Here is a 19,719-nt window from a genome sequence, read left to right as displayed (position 1 = left end):
TGTCAGTAATTTTCTACCAGTCTGACTCTGAGAACCAATTCTTCTGCCATCAGCTTTTCTCAGGAGTGAAGTGAAACTCTAAAGCTTCTGTTGGTTTGCTAAAAACCTCCACCTGCATAAATCTTCCATCTCTAGTACCATATGGAGCTCTAATCAAAGTCTTCCACAGGGCAGTAGAAATTTAGGCCTTAACCAGATGAAAGCATGATAGGAAAAAATATCCACAATTTATTAATGGGCTATTTTGGGTCTTAAACTGATATTTATCAATAAAATATTGGAAGGAGGAAAAATCAAATCACATTACTGCAGAGTCAATGGCAGAAGTAGCCAAATTGTAGTTCCTGTCTGGTGGTAAAGAATAAAACAGGCCATGCCCTCTCTTTTTCCTGATGTCCCTCTACACCCATATGAGGGGAAACCCTTACACACTTCTGTCCTGAAAAAAAAAAACCAAAAAACATTTTACTTTGGTGTCCTCTCAGGAAAGATACAGTTCCCAACACCACACCTTTCTTTTCAAGCTAGAACTTAACACCATCTCTAAACAGACAATGATATAACACACATTTCTAAGTGCGAGCATCCAGGGAGTGATAAATTGAGGGTTTGGGTTTTAGTTACATTAATAATGCATATAGAAAAGCTATTTGAAAATAAGAAAGTGATACATTTTTATGCTGTGCCGTTTGTGGGGCAGAAATGGAAAGAAGAAATTCAGTTTTACATTTCCTATGTAGCTCTGGGTCAAGGTGACTCCCAGCACAAGCTGGAACAGCGCCAATGGCAACCTCCTACACATCTACCTCATGTTGCTCCAGCTCCTCTCCCCAGCTTAGTCACTTCGGCAAGCATATTGTAGGGGAAGACCTGGGAGAGATAAGGCTCAGGATTGCCTGTCCCCTCCCTAGGATGGCCTGGGGCATGACATGGGGGCTCTTTCCACTCCTGTCTCCTGATGGGAGTGAAGGATTTCAGTGGGAAAGCTGTGCCTAAGGATGTGGCTGTAAATCGTGGAAGAAATGGCTGGAGCAGAGCCTTCAGTTAGTTATTATTCAAAAGAAAGCAAGCAAACTGTTTCTGCTGAACGTGGACAGCCACACAAACCTGACAGAAAAGCACTCTGCAAACGTTGGCATTGCTGCATAAATTTGCTCCAGCTGTCCTGGTACAAGATGGAACCAGAGGCATTTGGATCCTGCAAGGATAGGGAATGCATGTCCAGGTCTTCTCCCCTGCTTTGCCTTATTGTATGAGTGCTTGGTGCACCCAGGGAATGAAGAATCCCAGCAGAAGGCAGCTGGGAATGCTGCATCTTTCACAAGAAGGGCTGCTCACACACAGGGCTGCTTTTACTGGGGGCTGCCAGGACAGAAAACTGCACTTGGGGATACTTTCCATGAGATGGGAAAGGGGCATTGCTTAACAAAGCAAGGCTACAGGCTTCCCAGCACACCACTGCACTGGCAATTAAATAAGCCTCTGAGCCACATATGATCGTGCCTTAAGAAATTAGTGTGATTCAGAATGATTTGGGTAGAGGAAAATATTCCCTTAAAGGATCTTGCCTGGGCTTCTCAGTGTGAGGAGGGTGGGAGAGGAGAGTTTCCCAGTCCTTGTGCAAAGGTGAACTCTGCCCAGAGAGAAGAAACTCGAGCCCACTGCAGCCACCTAAGGGCATTCCACCAACCAAAATGGAAAATTAATTAAGAGAGTGAATCATTTTCTGAGACTTACTCAGTTTTGTACTGCTTTAGTGCTCGTCTCTTCTGTCAGTAGAGCAGCTCTTGATCCAACACAGTGTTTATAGTCACGTTTCCATAGAGCCCTGGTGTGCAGAGCCAGCTGGTGGGAATGACCTGCAAGACCTGTTTATAGATCTCCATTACAGAGCCTCTCATTTTCTTGGATGATTATTGTAGGTGTCAAATAAAGCTAGATTACCTGTTTTATGTCTTAGAATGATAAGCAAGCCAAAGCAAGTCATTTGGCTCATGCAGTTATACAGGTATACCTAGATGTATGTATACATACATTACTTCAAGCACTCAAGGCAGTCTTACAGCGTTTCTTGCTGGGATTTCGAAACCTTTTCGTTTCACCAAAACGTCCCTCTTGGTGAGGTGATGCTTGAATTTTGGCTTCTCTAGCTGAGCTGCAGAGCTCATCTGCAAGAGTTAACAGAGCATGGCAAGGGCACAGCACAGGGGTTTCATGGGGGCAAGAAGCTCCTCTCCCATTTGGCTGGTGTGGAGGGGGTGCCTCAGTCGCAGCACAGCTTGGCTCAGCAGCGGTGCCTGCAATGGCAACAAGGAGGTGAAGCATGTGCTGACAGAGCTCATTGCTGGGGAAGCTTATAAATGACTCCTGGCACTACAGTTGGCAGTGGCCAGTGTTACCAGTCCTCCCATTGCATAACATCTGCGCTTTGCCACAATCACCAAAACAATCAAGAAGAAAAGCAAGCTAACGCTTGTTGGGGAATAAACTCAGCAGTCACTCTAATATCACGCATTTTTCCAGCCTGCAGCTCCACCTCTTTCTCTCTCTCTGTGCCTGGGACAGGTGGGCTCCTGGCTGGTACCCGGAGGCCCCACCCTGCAGGGCGTGGTGGGGAGCAGCCCTGCTTCCCCTGGGCAGAGATGTGCTCAGGCTTCGGGATGCGCTGACTCAGTGATGCGCGGCTGATTGCAGTTTCAGGCAGCCCCAGCCGGTGCATCACATGCATTTACCAGCACACAGACACAACCACAAGCTTTTCTAAATGGATTCCAGAGCCTGGCTTGGGCTGGAGCTCACTCAGTGCAAATGAGGGTACGTGGGAGGCCTGCGCCACGATGGCCTTTGCGCTCCCACAGCTTGGGTCAGCTGAATTCTCGCTGCAGCCCCATTCCTCAGCATAATCAAGAGATGCTCAGAGACAGCTCTAATTAAAACAGACTGTCACGGCCCTGGGGAGGCTGCTACGTGAAATGGAGTTCAGTAGGACCTGGGGAAGCTCCAGGAAAACCCCCTTTCTCTTCCACCTATTCCAATGTATTAATTTACACGCTCAAAGGGTCCACTTCTCAAAGGTCTGTCCTAAAAGCCAGCAGATTCCAGTTCCTGCAGGGTGACCCTGGGACCAAAGTAACCCTTGCAGGAGTCTCAATCCTCATTTGAGAGCAGCTCAGCCCCTTCCCAAAAGGAGCTGTTCTAGCTGACATGCTGCTCCTCTCAAATGATGAGGCAACAGAGAACAGAGGGTGTCTCTCACACAGACAAGCTATTCCAAGGCTGCTGGGCCCCATCCAAAATCAATTGAAGCACATGGAGAGTCCTTCCACTGATTCCAAAAAGGTTTGAATTAGGCCCAAACATCAAAGCCAACACCATAAACTCTGCCTGGAAGCCAATACACAGCCAAGTACCATCCCCTCAGCAGAAGTGTCATGTGCTTACAGTGAGATACCCAACCCACTCAGCAGGATGCTGCCTTCAGCCCTGGCTCCTCATTTCCCAGGGGATTTAGCTCCTGTTACTGCATTGCAGGGGATAACAGCACCAAGATCCACAGCCGCAAGGGAAGGTCACAACCCTCATTGCCAGGCAGAGATGGGGGAGGAAAAAAGGACAAAAATCAACAAACCAACAAAGTTTCTATGCATAAAGAATGGGGGCTCCGAGCTCTGTGCTAAACAGTGGAAAAATCTTTATTCCCCCACAACCAAATGGAGCAAAATGATGACACAACGGCCTCAGTGCTTTAATCAGCAGGACAAGTCAAGCCTTTTATTCCTTTGTATATTCCAGTCAATGGAAAGTTATTGCTTAATTAACCCCCTTGAATGAGTACCTGATAATTAATAAACCCATATACTGTACCCCAAGGCTTTGAGTTTAAGAAATCTCTTCTGTTCAAGTATGAAAAAAGAAAACATGCTGAACTAATGGGAAATAATTCTGGTAGAAGGCAAACCAATTAGGATTAGTGAATTCCATTTCATTTAAAGTTCCAAGATAGAGAAGTAATTTATCTAGTAAATTAATAGTGTTAGTGACTTTCCTAATATATTAGCAAGTCTTTCGTATCATATTAGTGAAAACCAAGCTGGCTAATACAATAAAAGACTTATTATAAAGGTATGAAGGTTACTAATGTGATAAGATTTTTTGCATCCAATTAGTATTAAAAGAAGGCTGCTCTAAAATGGACTTTTACATTTATTTATATGATTACCCAACCTACTGTAGAGACCACAACTTTTATCTTAACAAATTATTAATCCTCCTCCCAAATTTGGAGCTACTGTGTGTTATGTTCCTCATGCAAAACTTGCATGTGTGCCTCTATCTGCAGATCTGCATGGGTAACTGGCCCAGATTATTTGGTCTGGCTGCATTGTGTTTAGCACAACACTACAGTGGTTTTGCATTCTCCTAACCTTGGATCAGCCAGAGACTGGTCTAATCAGATACAGCAGCCTGGAGGCAAAACAATTACACTGAAATTATCATATGGAATCAAGCCAAAGCTCTGCCTTGTCTGCTATCCTGTCTTCATCAGTTGCTAGATCCTCCCACCCTTCTCTGGAGCAAGGTGAAAAATACCGGCTGCAGCGACCTGCTGGAGTAACCTACTTGCACAGGCACTTCCTCAGAGCACAACCAGACACTGATTTCCTGGATGAAACAGCAAGGTTTAGGTCCTTTATAAAACCCTGAATTATGAACACAAGTGTTATAACACATACCTGTGTAACTGTGCCCAATGGAAGTTTTGCTAAGGTGTCAGTGAGTTCCAGAGGTGACTCTAGTGGCATGGAAAGGGAAATGCTTTGGTTAATCTTAAAACATGCTGGGTTTTATACTGTAATGTTAGATACTGTTTGAGCACAGGTTTTTTTTGTTCTCAGCTGCCTCCCAATGCCTTTGCTGTGGGTTCTCTAGCAGAAGAGCAGATTTGCCTTCAGTGCCAACTGCAGTGAAAGTTGCACATGGGAGCACACAAAAATGGAAACTACAAGAACCAAAAAGAGGGTTTGCTACATTTATTTGATCCACTGTTGTAAAAACGGGTAAAATTTTGGATCTGAATTCAGCTAATCATATTTATTCAGTTGTGAAGTATCTGCTTTGTTGTGTGTTCATACACAGTCTTTGGAAAGAAAGTTTTGAGACCGTCATAAAATCCCTTCTTACTGAGTTGGCAGTAGAATTGTACAGAATCAGAACCGTACACACAGGTACTAAGAAATCAATTGTATTAGAGAATATAATTGGTGCTATTTTTCATCTTTAGAGTTCCTGCAAGAGTGGTTTCCTTAGGTAGATCAAATTAGTAAAGTAGAAACAGCTGCAGTCGATTGTCCACTGTTCAGGTCGAGGTTTGGGTGATAAAGACTGATCACAGTCAGGGGATGTTAATGTGGGAAGATATACTCCTGCACATTCCTCTGAAACCAGAGCTGTGACTGATCTGATTCATTTTGTACCCTTAAATCACTGGAAATTGTCATAGTCTGGATTTCAGACTTATGTCCTATCATTTCACCCCCATAAAAAACCCAGCATCTTACACATCAGCTTGGAATTTTGCCTAACTTTGCAATTCTCACACCTCTGTACCTCCAAGGCAGAGCTAACACAGAGCAAGCACAGGTGTGTGCAGGTGAGCTATTTGCCAGGGTTTGTACTGATTCAGGACTATAAGGAGTGGAGAAGCTTAGGATAAATTCCACCCAAGAGGACATCACACACTTATTTTTTTCAGCCCTGTCCCATAAATTTAGACCAAGGTAATTCCCGGTGAAGTGCAAGGTCAGTCTTTTAAGAACACCAAAAACTTCATGTTTTGCTGCAACAGTCAGCCTGAGACATCCTTGAGACAATTGTTACAGTTAAATTTAATACAGAACCTCTACCTCTCCGAGTGTAGGAAGAATAATTATGCAAGTGTAGTAAAAGGTATATTTAACTTCATAACTCATTTATTGCCCTTGTGGGGGTGAGCAAGGATCCCACATCATTAAGCCAGACTCTAAGCACAGAGGAAGCCAAATTTCTGTGCCTCTTTTAGAAGAACCAGATCATGGCTGCATCTGGATGGAGACCACAGCAAAAAAAAAAAAAAAAGGAATTATTTAAATTATTTCAAGCATGGAGGCAAAAAGGAGGAAGCAGGGACAGAGAAGGAGGAGAGTGAGGAAGTTAGAGAGAAAAATAGGAATGGAGAAGTAAAGAGAAGCAGAGAGACAAGTGGGAATGTGCGCATAAGGGACCTTTTACACCTACAAGGAACAGAGACATAAACAGGGAGCAGGTACAAGGGAGGGATGAAGGCTTGGGCTGTGGTCACTGAGCTGGTGGGACAGGGCCTGAGCAACTGGAGAAGGAGGAAGATTTCTGTAGTGAAGGAGTCGGGGATGCTCTAGCAATAAAAAAAATTACTGTGTCAAACCACCACAAAAAACCAGACAGCTGAAGAGAGAGGTCATGGGAACAACAAAATACCAGGGTGACTGTGGGGGCCGGGGAAAGAAAGATGATTTGATAAGGGAAATCCAGATTCAGAGGTCGAAGGGGAAAAAGTTCTTGGCAAAAAATAGGTCAAGGGAGCAGTCTGACTTCATTATTTTACTTTTCAAACCTTTAATTTAACAGTTGCTAATGACAGACAGTGCACAAAATGACAGTTGTATTACCCTACAACACTGATGTAAAAATAGGCATAATCCTGTTTTTGTGATGATTAATGCAGTGTGAAAAAGATAATTAAACGAGGCCTGGTGTACTTTTGCTTTCCATGCCTCACTGCTACCTTCCGTGGCTCCTGCTCAATCTCCTTGAAAATCTATTAGGCTCTGCTAGCAGCATTTTATCACTTTCCCAGTGTTAGGTTGGACATGCCCTCCCCAGCCTCAGACAGGAAGCAATTCCTGGGAGGAGGCAGAGCAGGAGCAAAAGCAAGAGCACCCTGCTTGCCATCTCCCACTCATGTGATTGCCTGATTCCCAGAGAAATCCCAGCACAGAAAGGGTGTACTGGTGATGCTCACTCTTAGTTTGCTAGTTCATGTAATAATAGCAACTTTTACCCCTTCATCTGGTTGGAAAAACCTTTGCCAGCACTCATGGAGGTGATGCACTTCACCAGCTCCCAGTTTGAAGCTTCATGTCTGAGAAGCATGGGAGGGCAATGGGGGACAGAGGTGTTCTGAAAATATTAAAAATATCCTGTAGAAAATATTTGCTTATTGTAGAAAGGACTTTTTTTTTAAGCTCTGCTTTGGAATATTATCCCTACAATTTAATTTAAAAAATAGAAAGAAATAATGAAATGGCACAAAATGCTGGAAAAAAGATTTTCATAGTTATTTTCTTTGCTGATGGCCTAGAAATTTGCAGGATTTGATCCGAAATAAACTGCAGGCAAATGTCAGCTTACTCCTGACATTGTCAAAAATGGATTTTCTTGCTTTATGCCACCTCATACACAATCAAATACACATTCAAAATACATAATGGTCTGCTGGTTTAGAATTATTGCTTCATCCTATGGCTGTGGAAAAGCAGTGGAGTCAGCCAGTGTTTCTTTGGGGTGCATCAGCGACAGAACTAGAACTGAAGACACTGCAATACCTCCCTCTTCTCCTTCCAGCTCCCAGAGCAATAAAACCTCTCTATGCTAAATTAGACTATTGATCAGTGGCTACCATTCCTAATGGACATCCTGTCTCTCATGTCTGGGATTAGGATGTTCTTTCTGCTGCTGGATAATCTTAGTACTGTACAATTGCTCTTTCTCTGCTAATGACTGAATACAGGAAGAAATGTTTCCCTGTTGAGTTTGGTTTTTGAAAATCTCATCGCACAGGCTCACATGAGATGAGCCAGAAAGGCCATTTTGTGACCTGATCACATTCAATCTAACTACCAGGTATTTGGGTTACTTCCTGTGAAGGGATGTTACATCATTAAACCACTATCTGCAGCACACTGTATGATACTCTGATAATTCAAGATATCATGACACCATATTCATTAGAAAGAATAAGAACAACAACAATAAAAAAATCTCCAAACCTTTCTTCCTGTTCTAGTGATGGTCAAATGATAAGCATGAACTAAAAGTCACACACACCAAACTTCTGAAAAAGTTAGAGCAGCCTGAACATCTTCAGGACACGCAGCCTTGTGTGGGCAGCTTTTCAGCTGGGGTAGCCCCAACACAATGAATCTCAAGCTCTCTGTGATTGCACGAGAAATAGGGCAGAAGTCTCCCTTCTCTGTGACCCAAACCCACACTTGCTCTCACTCAGCCAGAGGAGCATTTCCCACGTGCTCAGCAGATGCTGTGTTTTGGCCCGGTGTGGGTGATGGACAGGAGAGCCCAGACAGAAACTGCTCCAGCTCCTGGCCATGTCTGAAAGCTGCTGGGCAAGGAGGAGAGCAGCACTGGCAGATGACAATTCTTCTGTCAGTGCCTCTCCAGACAACATCATTTTAACTCAGCTCTTCCAGATCCTTTATCTTTCAGACAGGGAAGAAGATCACACATCAATCAACATTTTGGCATCTCAGCTGTTACCTGAATGTATGGTCAAGACTGGGGGCAGCTTTTATCCCCTTCATTGAAATCTCCAAAATCTGCACACAGCTTTTGTGTGGGCATGTACCTATTCTAGTTTCACCCATCTTTTTCCTAGTTAAAAACACAACTAGAAGCAGCTAGCAAGTCAGGCTCCTAGGCTGTGTGACACAGGACAGCCAAGGAGAGAGAAGAGCCCATGTCTGCTTTATGTACCCTAAACTTCATCATGATAAATGTCAAGCCCTGGTGGCCAATTAGCAACCTGACACAAAGCTGGAACAATGGACATATCTGAGAATGTTCATAGCACTTTCCCTGCCTTTTCTATATCCAGCATCCCAATGGATGTCAAGGTTTGTTTTTGTTTTTTTTTTTCTTTAAGTGTAAGCTCTTCTCTATAGCACTGTGGCCTGCAACTCAGTATACAAGATGTACTATGGCATTATGAGATAGTGACAGCTGCTGAAGAAATGCTGTGTTATAAACATGCAATGATGCAGTGAACTGGCAAATCCATATGGCTGGAAAAATGATGAGGAGCAAGGGGAAAAAAATTATTCCAGAGTTCTTGAACAAAATAGATAGTCAGGAGTTTGCTTCAGCTTGCATGCCCTAATCACAGCTTTTCCTTTAATAGAAAAAAGCTTATATTCACATATATACACACATAAATATAACTCTATATAAATAAGTATATATAAGTATTATTATCCTCAGGATGATCTACATGTGGCTGGAGAAGCAGAGGTGATATTTTCCTATACTACCACATCTTTCTGCTTCTTATTTCTTTGAGCTTTTTGGCGGAAGAATCAATGTCTTGAATCATCCCAGTACAAACTCTTTCAGGTATCCCCCACTAAAACCTGTGTGCATTTTCCCTTTCTCTGTGTGTGTGGATGGATAATCTCTGCACAAACCCACCAGGGAAAGGCCAATCACTCACTTCTGCAGTGTCATCAGTCATGGTGGATTCTCTGTGTGCCAGAATAAATGAGCGTGGACAGGATGGACATAGGACATCACTGAGGGAGACCCCAAAACCACATGGAAATGTTTAAACAGCTTAAATATGCCCTCATAATTGATGGATCCCAGCAAGCAGACACATCCATTGCTTTTAAAAACGCTGATAAATCCAAGCCCATGACACATGTTTCTTAGGAAAGCAAGTATTATGGCTTTTTAAAAAACTGAATGAGGAGATGGAAACTTGCAGTCACATCCATTCCCATTTTCAAACCTGGCTGCTGCAGTTTGCTTCCCATTTCTGAATGGAGTTCCTAATGAAGGGGGCACAGCCTCATGAGCATCATGTGCTAATGGTGGTGACACAGCCCCTCCTCAGTCCAGCCACTTTTGCTTGGGCCCCAAACACAAGATTAAAAATCCCGATTTTGTTACACGGATTTGCACTTACAGCCCCAAAGCAGATGGAAACAGGCAAAGCTGAAGCTCGTGAATCTGCTCTTTTGTATGGCACTTTTCCATCCACCTTTAATCAATGATGTCTGAGAAATGAAGGCTCAACGAGTATTCAGTCCAGCACTGGCAGCATTTCCCAATGCTCCATAATAATCCTCAGACTTTTATGGAGAGTTTTCTCCCTGGTGATTTTTTTCCTTGTCATTTAGTGCCACTATTTCAGATTTCCTGTTGCTGAACTGCTGGAGTGTCATCACTGCGTCTATATAGAGTATGAGAATATATTTGGAAAGCTTATATCCAAGGGCCATTGGAGATGACTAACATTTTTACACTGCACAAAAGAAGAGAAAATAAATTTAGGAATAGCAAATAGAGCCACTGTGTTATTTCCTTCCCTGTAAATAAATAACTGTAACACTTCTACTCCAATCTTGGAGCTGGGTATCCAGCATCTTTGTGGAGGAGGAACATTTCAGGCAGCCATAAATGTTCACCCAAGACATTGACAATGAAGGCTTAAGACAGCACAAATTATAGGGAACATGAAAGAAGCCCTGCTTCCCTTGAAGACACCACCTGTTTAAGCACCTGGGAAAAATTATTCATAGCACTTTACCACTACACAGACAATAAAGATCCTATGGAAATGTCTTTGTTTAAAATCAACATTTATGGCCCCCATTTCACAGAAGGCTATGTAAATCCTAACTGGTGCAACAAATGCAAAATGACATCCTTAAAAACATGGGCCACTTACACCAGGCTCCAGCACAAGGCAAACCATTTCAGCTTTAGAATTTCATACTTTAGGAGCTGAGAACCAAGACCAGAATTTTCTTCCTTCTAATCTTCATTCTGGTTTGCTTCACCTCAGTACATATTTATATAATGAACTTTTCCCTGCACAAAACTGCCCTCCTCAGCTGAATACCTATTAACCAAAAAATGGGAGCAGAATCCATTGGCATTCATCCTAGTGCTGCCACATGGTTCCATGTCCTTGTCCAAGGCACTGGAGATCTGGTCCCATAAGACAACCAAAACCTCTGTAGCTGGCCCCCTCCATTTGCTGTGCAGATGGATGATCTCTATTTTCACCAGGAAAAGGGAGGCAGGAGACAGACATCAATCAGATGAGAGCCCTGGTGACGTGTGTCCTCACACCCATTCCCAGGAAACACATCCAAGCATTCATTCCTCTGCATTGTGCCTGATTTACTTATCTGCAGGATGGGAGCCAGAGTATTTCACATCATGCCTTGATCACAGTTATAATTTAGACGCCCTATGATGCTTCCATGGAAGTTTAAAATATTATGTTTAAAAACTAACCCATAATTTAATTTGGAACAATAAATTTCACAGTTACCTTGCATAGCTTTGATTTGTTTCTGAGCCTTGTTTGAAGATCTCCTGAAACCAATTAACACGTGTTCTCCAGCCATCTCATTTGACTCTTTGGTTGCTGGGGCTATTTGGGAATAACCATTTCCCCATGGTGGAGAAGGGGTTTGGGTGTTTTTGTGTCACCACACAGCAGATGTGGCCCAGGTGTGCTCAGAAGGTGCAGAGGGCAGCACACTCCAGTGTGAAGGACTCACAGAGCTGCAGTTGAATGGAGTCAAGGACCTTCCAACCCTTCCCTGAACCATTTTATCATCCAACTAGGCTTTTTTCCCTTATATTCAGGGGACAGCACAGTGGGATGAGATAAGAGTGAAGGTTTCTAGCCCTGTTAGCCCGGCTGGGTACCCAGCCCTGGAGCGCATGGTGCTCGCGCTTTCCGTAACGCTTCCCCTCAGTCGCGTAGGAGCCCGATGACTTTTGTCTGCTTTCTAAGCTGAGGAAAATACCAGGAACTGTCCTCTCTCCCCACCCCCCACTTCCTTTAGAGAAACCCCAATAGGCTTCACAGAAATAGGAAATGACTGTCGCCTTCACACTGGGTTTTTGGGTTAGGTACATGCCTTCTTTCTCCTCTGCTTCAAAAAGTGACTCTCCCTTCCATTTCTCTGTGCCTCAGTCTTTCAAACTTATTTGAATTGAATGTCCCCTTTCTTTTTGATCCCACTTGTAACTCAAGAGTGTTTCGGTCACCACAGAAGGGATGCCAGCAGCTAAGACAGTAAAAGAGACAAATAAACGAGTTCAGTTAAATTTTGTTATTTTTATTACAAGATCAATTCCCCCTCTCAAATATTGCTTCTTCAGAAGGTAAAAAGCTGAAGGGACAGGGAAGATCTGGCTAAACTCTGCAAAACTCTGGCCTTTGAGAACTGGGTGAGTGGGTTCATAGTGGGGTGAGGAGTTTGTCCCTGTTTGCTGCATGGGCACATCAGGCTCTCAGAGCTCTTGCCACGTTATGAAGGAGGAGCATGTGGCTTCACCAGAGCAATATCCACTGGATTAGGCTGCTTATCAAGGAGAAACCTACTATTCACCTTGGCTGCTGCCATAATTTTAGACTAGAGGAAGGGACTAAAAAAGAGTAATCAAGACATAAGAAGTTGGAGAATTTTGATTTTTTTCTCATTACATTTTCACTGAGTAAAAGTAACTCCTTAAAATGCTGTCTAAGAAATCATGCAATGTTTAATACTGCAGTGGAAGATTTTCACAGTGTTTGGTTGAGGATACAATCTGCCCTGGCAACAGTTGTGGCTGGTTATTTTTCCAAATGAATGAAAACACAGATACAAGCAGGAGTTACTGCAACTGCTGCTGCCTCATTTATCTCTGCAGTCAGGTTGCTACTGGTACAAGTGCTCAGTTTTATACAGGAAACACAATTGCAGGTGCAGAGCTCCAAGCTCCTGTTTACACCCACCAGCGGGAGGCTCACCTTCTTAAATGCATCTGTCTATGTGCAAAGCACTGGAGAAATTGCCATAATAATGACACCTTCCCCAGAGCATACATAAATATTACAATGTCCTTTCTGCAGAGAAGAAAGTTAGTGCAGGAGTAAAAATACATCACTTCAGGTCGCAACAATGGAACAAAACAGACAGGGGAATTCAGGAACTCCTCTTTAAGACAACGTCTGCTTCTCCATTTTAACTTGCTTTAAAAAAAAATTAAAAATTGAGAAACTTTATAAAAACCCACAAAAAGTGCTGGTGAATCTATTTCATATTTGTTTGTTCTGCAGTTGCCAGAAGGTCTTTCGGTCTCCTTGTCATTTTGCACTATATGACCTAAGTAACACTGATATTTATTGCTCATTTTCATTTAGCTCTTTGAAGACTGATCCACTTAATGATCAGAAACCTCACACAATTTAGCAGATAACATCACTGCAGAAACTTGTTGGGAAGCTTTAATAAGTAAAATGAATACTAAGAGGTGGGCTGGGGTGATTGCTGCGTTTTAATCCTCGATGATAAGAATCAGAGTCATACCTGCCCATTCTTGCTCTGTGATTACACAGACAGAGCAGCTCAAGTGGACACAAATTCTAGGGGATGTTGTTGCAGTGACTACCTCGAGCACTTGTAAGACACACATTATGATAATAATGCCTGCCCTTGGTGTCACTTGCATTTACCCCCACCCAGCTCCTCATGCAGGAGGTGATTCCTGTTACCTCTGATCTGCAGGTGGGAAAAGCACAAAGATCCCAGGCAGGGCACAGTGCTGGTGATGCTGATTCCCTGCATCCTCCCCCAGCACCAGCTCAGAGACTACTTTGGAGCAGGGAATCATACAAACCCCAGCCAGAAGGTCCAGAAGCTATAGGAACCCAAGCTAGGGTCACATTTCTGTATTTTAAATACTTAAAAGTATAAAAGGGAGTATCACAGATTATAAAAGGAAGAAGAGCAGGGTACTGCCAGTACACACAGGCAGTGAAACTCAGTAACTTGTTCAAGGTCATGCAGGAAATGGGAAGGGGAGCAAAGAGGAGAATCTGGTTCCTCCTAGTCCTCAGTTCATGTCCCAACAGCTGGACGTGGCTCTGTGACACATGGAAATACGCCTTTAGTCCTACAGCAAAATGCTTCACATTGCAAACTTCCTACTGTCCTCCCAGAGTGTTTTATTTGTGGAAACTTAAAAAAAAAAAACCAAAACCCCAGTCTCTATATGATAACAAACACGGAAAGTTGTTTTCTTGCAAAACTGTAAATAAAGAGGAATTTATATTATTGCTACAATCTTTCTGGTGCTCAGTGACAGGGTGACCCCCGTTGGTGCACGGAAATGGAGCAATTAATGAGTAATGGACCGTTTCCTGATATGCAGATGCTGCAGCCCATCTTTTGTTCTCAGATCTTCAGGGACTATCTCTTATCACAGGGCTTTTCCCCTGTGGAGAAACACTGGGAGGTTGCTTTAGGTAACACAGCAATGGGTAATTTTCAAAGGCAACTTAAATTAAAAAGTCTTTTCAGCAGTTTTGAGTGCGCCATTAGTGAATGACTGCATAGGTAAATTATTTGACTCACTCTCAAAGAGATTTAGGGTGAGAAATTTTATGGGTTTCTGACCTTTTGTCAGGGAGGCAAAGGAACAACCTCCTCCTTGTCATAAGTACCTTCAAGTCTCATTTGAAACCACTGGGTTCTTTTCCATTACCTGCAGTCTTTGCAGGAAATTTCACTTTGAGGGCTGAATTGCAATTCATTGCATATCAGAAAAGGCCAAATCCTGGGGTTGTTTGTTTGTTTGTTTCTGGGGATGCTCACCTTTTATATACAAACAGATGGCATTGGAACAACAGGTCTCTGTGCATAAGGCAGGATTTTGTGGATGTGCAGCTCTCCAGCGAGCATAAAACAAAGTAAAACCAGATTGAAAACTTTCATTACCCAGCAATGCAAGTCACAACAGCAGGGTTAAATCTGTTTCTATTTAGACAATATCTGGAACAGCGTTTTATTATACAGCCTGTAAAGCACTGCCTGTGCATGGGTGGAAAGTACATTGTCTCCTGAAATAAAGAACTGGGGCAGGATTGTTTAGAACTTTCTTTTTTTCTTCTTTTTCGTTAACCATAAATACAAAGTAACCATTTCTCCATAACATTGAACTCTTTGTGGCCTTCCTATAAACAATAAAACTATCCAAAAATAAACATCTACTTAGAATAAATATTAATTCAGAGGCCTTTTAAAATATGAAGCAAATAGTCTCTGCAATACCATCTCTTCCCTGAAAATGCAAAAGCCACCCCATGGGGTTTAAAACTGAGGGATTTCAAGGCTTCAGGGTGTCTTATGATGCTCACTCTGAGCAGGCTGAATGCCAGGCTTTGTGAAAGGTTCTGTCTTAAAAGACAGAGTCCTAATCGCTTTCAACTTTTCTAATTCTTCACATTCCTTCCTAGCAAAATAACTGCCTGCCTCATAATGGCAGAAACATTTGGAGACTAAAAGAAACAAACAAAAAATAATCAATTTTCAAGGTCCACTTGCAGACGGAGGAACTGTTTATGAAGCACTTACTGTTCAGTTGCAGGAGAAAATCTTGTCTTAATGGCAAAAAGGGAAGCATGGAAATACTGGGGAGAGTTTTTTCAGTGAGTGGGTGTGGGTATAGAAACTCTCCTGCCCTACAGCTCAGATGATTGATTTCTGCAGAAAATAGATCCCACCTTGTGCCTCATCCAAGGAAACAGGAGTTTTCAGCTGTGTGGAGTAAGGGGTGGGTGCCACCACCTCTCACAACTCAGACCATGCTTGCTGCCCTCAGAGGGGTCAGTTTAGCTTGTAAAAACATCCCCATTTTCAAATTGGCCAAATCCTGATGGGATGAGCAGAGGTCACCCAACATCCGAGCAGTTTTCCCAGGCTGGTTTTGGTTTCTGAACCAAAAATCTCCTGCTGTGCTTTGGCTCACCATATTTTACACATTTCTCACTGACAGGGAGAAGAAACTGAAATTCCAATTTCAATCTTTCAACATGAGGCCCATTCTCAGCTTTTCTCCCTTTTTTTGCACAAAACTTGGCGTGGTTCTTGCAGCAGGAGCTCGTTCACATGGCCTTGCACCCCTCCCAGCCCTGCACACCCTGTGCTCCCTGTCACAAAACACTGACCCCACGTGGAAATGCTTCTGATTAAAACCTCATGGATCCACCAGATTCCACGGACCATGCTTCGGATCACAGCCAGTCATTCTCTGAAATAATCCATCTCCTGCCATGAGGTTAGAGGTTGGGTATTTTGCTAGTCTTATCTCCTCTTGGGTCTGATTTTGATCTTTATCTTCCATAGTAACATTCCAAAAAATAAAAAAATACAACAGCTTTTATCACCTTAATTTAAATGTAAGACTTGCTTTTCAATTCCAGTTAAGTAATTCATTTAGATCTTGCCAGAGATGTTGAAAAGCAAATATGCACAGATGAGAAGCAACCATTCTAAAAATATGAATGGAAAACATCCAGTCTTTCCTGTTATGCTTATAGATTTCCCCTTACAGCATAATATTAAAATCACCAGCTCTCATGTGGTGTAATTTGGTTACATTCCCTAAAGACACATGAAAGTAGTCCCAAAGGAGCTACTTACTTCAGTGAGAATAGAAGGTGCTGAGCACATCACTCAAGAACTTTTTTTTTGTTTTTAGTGGGTGGGAGTATTGGTTTATTGCCTAAATCTCCCCATATTGTCCTTCCATACAATGAAGGAGTCAGGTGGAGTGGTCCAGCTCCCATGGCACTGTTGTTACACAGAGGTTTCATGTCTCTGGCCTTGGGGTCTGTCACCTCTGCATGCACAAAGAGGAGCTGGGACAGCAAAATGCAGCCATCCCCAGACCAGTGATGCAGTGAGAGGATCTGCACAAATGCAGAATATCCATGAGTGAACAAAGCCCAGAGCTCAGCTCTTCTGTCTGCGACAGCCACAGGGAAACCACAATGTTCCTCTCACTATTCCCAGCCCAATGAGCAAAAAGCTTTCAAAACCTTCAGCACTGGCCTAACTCTGCTGCCCTGGAGGCTAAAGCCAGAGCTAGGGACATTGTTTGAGGGCTCTGGAAAACCTGATCTACTGCTGGAGCTGCTGCAGACCTGCTGTGTGCATTTCCCTGCCCATATCCAGCTCCATCCCATCGCTCTGTCCCTGCCTCAGGAGCAGCTGGGCTGCACTGCTGCTCTGGGCCTGGACTGCCCTGCTTGGTTGAGGGCAACAATTTCTGATGCACAACAACAGGAAGAGTCCAGAATAAACATATTAAGTATCTTAAATTTGCAAGTAAGTGCACAAGCCATTAGGCACTGATATAGTACAGCAGATAAGCTCAGTGGTTAACTTTGAGCATACAAATAATACCACTGACTTCACTTCAACATTATGTTGCATGCTTAACATTAGGCTTATGCTGAAGTGCCTGACTGATTATTCCTCTCCCTGTGTACTTCAGCTCAAGTTTGTTTAGGGTCACTTGGTGCCATCTCACACAGACAGGCAAGAGCACAGACAATAAAGCAATATGCTGAACCAGTTTTCACACACTGGAAAGCAAAGAGGTAAGTGTCCTAGGAATTGTTTTCCCATTGAATATGGCCCTTATTAAATACCTATCACCACATCACCTGAGAAGCTGAACCTGCAGTTCTCAAGATATCACAGGTTCTGGATGCCATCTCAGTTCTGCCAGGGTGTGGCCACAGTACCAACCCTTAATGGAGAGCATACACAGCAAGTGTATTTCTGAGCATTTGTTTACACTCTGGCAACAGTCACTAAAACAAATAGAGCTAAAAGAGTCATTTTGGTTAGCTTGGTGTTACACATTGCACTTCTGTGGTCTTCACACTCTAGTGGCAAGTTTTGTCAGCTTCCTAAACTGATCCATGATGAGTAGACAGAAGTAGGAAGCAGAGACTCTTTAGTATTGTCTTCGGGTTTCTGCTTAGAAATAGCTCCTCTAGAATTGTATAGATTTCAAATGTGACATGGGAGGGGAGAAGTGTGAGCAGATAGTTCTTTACAGATTCATTCTCCACTGAGGAGTCAAGGAGTTAATTCTCAGTGCAGCCATGTGGGTTTCAGTGGATTGCACTGGGCTGACAAGAAGAACCCATTCCTAGAGATTCTTTCCTGATCTAACCTGCACCACTTTCCCAGTAATTTGCTTTAAGGCCACTTCACATTTGTGACTGTAACAAGAACTGGTTTCTAACTTGAACCCACTTTTCAAGTCACCACCACAGTGGAATTTCCACAAGTACCAGCCAGGGTGGATTTTGACTTGCATTACCCATGCAAGGGAGAATCAGCCTACAGCCAGGTACAAATCCCCACTTTCTGGCCTAATAAACAACTGTCCCATGCAAAGGGATAAATCCCAGCTCTGTCACCCACCTTGCTGCTGTGGGTGAACTGAAACAGATTTGCTGCAAATCCTTTCCCCTTGTGAAGTGTAGAAACTGGGATCTGTACTGTACTGGGATTCTCCTCTTGCTATGTAGAAACTCTTATCCTGAGCTCAGTATAAGGGCTCTACCAAATCTTTGTAGCTGTTCCTGAAGAGTCAGAAAATTATTATAAAATTGGATTATAAAATTGGATTATAAAATCCAATAATTAGCTGCAGAAGCTAATTGCTGATATTCTGTTAAATTTAAAATTTTAAAAAAATCTTTTAATGATCTGTGTGGCACAGTGCTCTAAATGTATGTTTAAATAAAGCATGTATCTTATTGAACACATCCCACACTGGACCTTTCAGATTATACATAAATAATTAGATTTGTCTCTCTTTAGACAAATTATCAGTAAGGAAAGATTTAAAAATATTTTCTTGTGAAATACAGTGCTATTCCTTTAAATAAAGGGCTTTGGCAGTTCTGTGAGGCAGTTAGCTTAGCATCATTAATACAGAAATACAGTCTATCAGCATTTAGTGAACTCTCAATGACCCTGGTGGAAACTCCTTTAGCTTATACTTATGAAAAATATTATTAAAAAATGCTGTTGAAATGTAAGCATCATTTATAGTCAGTGTTAAACTGGAGTGCTACTGCCAGCTCCATCAAGCATTTCACCAAAGATGGGGAGCACTCATCTTCTTCTCTTAAGGATGTAGAGGAACTCTGAGAGATGGAAACGGGAGCTTCCCAGAACATCTCACTTGTCTCCTGCCACTCAGTGCACTCATGCATTTCCCTGCTATTTGCTGTTTCACCTTTCACCAGAAATCTCTTAAAATTGGCCTATGTGGCAAGTTTTTTACTTCACCTGTTTTGCACCAGAACAAGGAACGTGTGCTGTGGACATGAGCATGTCCTGGTGTGCCAAGACACAGCCTTGGGAGGTCAGGGCTCCTCCCTGGGAGCAGGGCATCTTGGTCAGGAAGGATCTGGGGCAGGAAGTCCAGGGCTGTGTCTGCTCTTCCTGCTTTGTGGAGGAGGAAATTTTAATATTTCTGTGCCAACAAAAAACAGTAAATGACTTATTTTGGTCATTTAGTCAGAGACCTTTGGACTGCTGGACTCACATCTGCGCTACCATCCCCAGAATTATGTCTGCATGTGTATGTCTGTATGTGTAATATCCCCTGAGTAGCACACAATGTTGTATGAGAATCTAAGAAGAAGCAGTTTGAGGTAGTTTTTGACAGGGTGTGTAGATATCGAGGATTACATGTGCCCAGCTATGATCCCTGTGTTGGGATATTTGTTACCTCAGGCTCCCTGTAAAGTGGACACACACACACAGAGGACAAATGCACTTCCCCAGGGTATCCTCAGCTGGATATATAAGGGAG

Source organism: Zonotrichia leucophrys, chromosome 11 (genome assembly GCF_028769735.1).
Source record: "Zonotrichia leucophrys gambelii isolate GWCS_2022_RI chromosome 11, RI_Zleu_2.0, whole genome shotgun sequence".
In the NCBI taxonomy this organism is placed as follows: domain Eukaryota; kingdom Metazoa; phylum Chordata; class Aves; order Passeriformes; family Passerellidae; genus Zonotrichia; species Zonotrichia leucophrys.
This window is presented reverse-complemented; position numbering follows the sequence as displayed.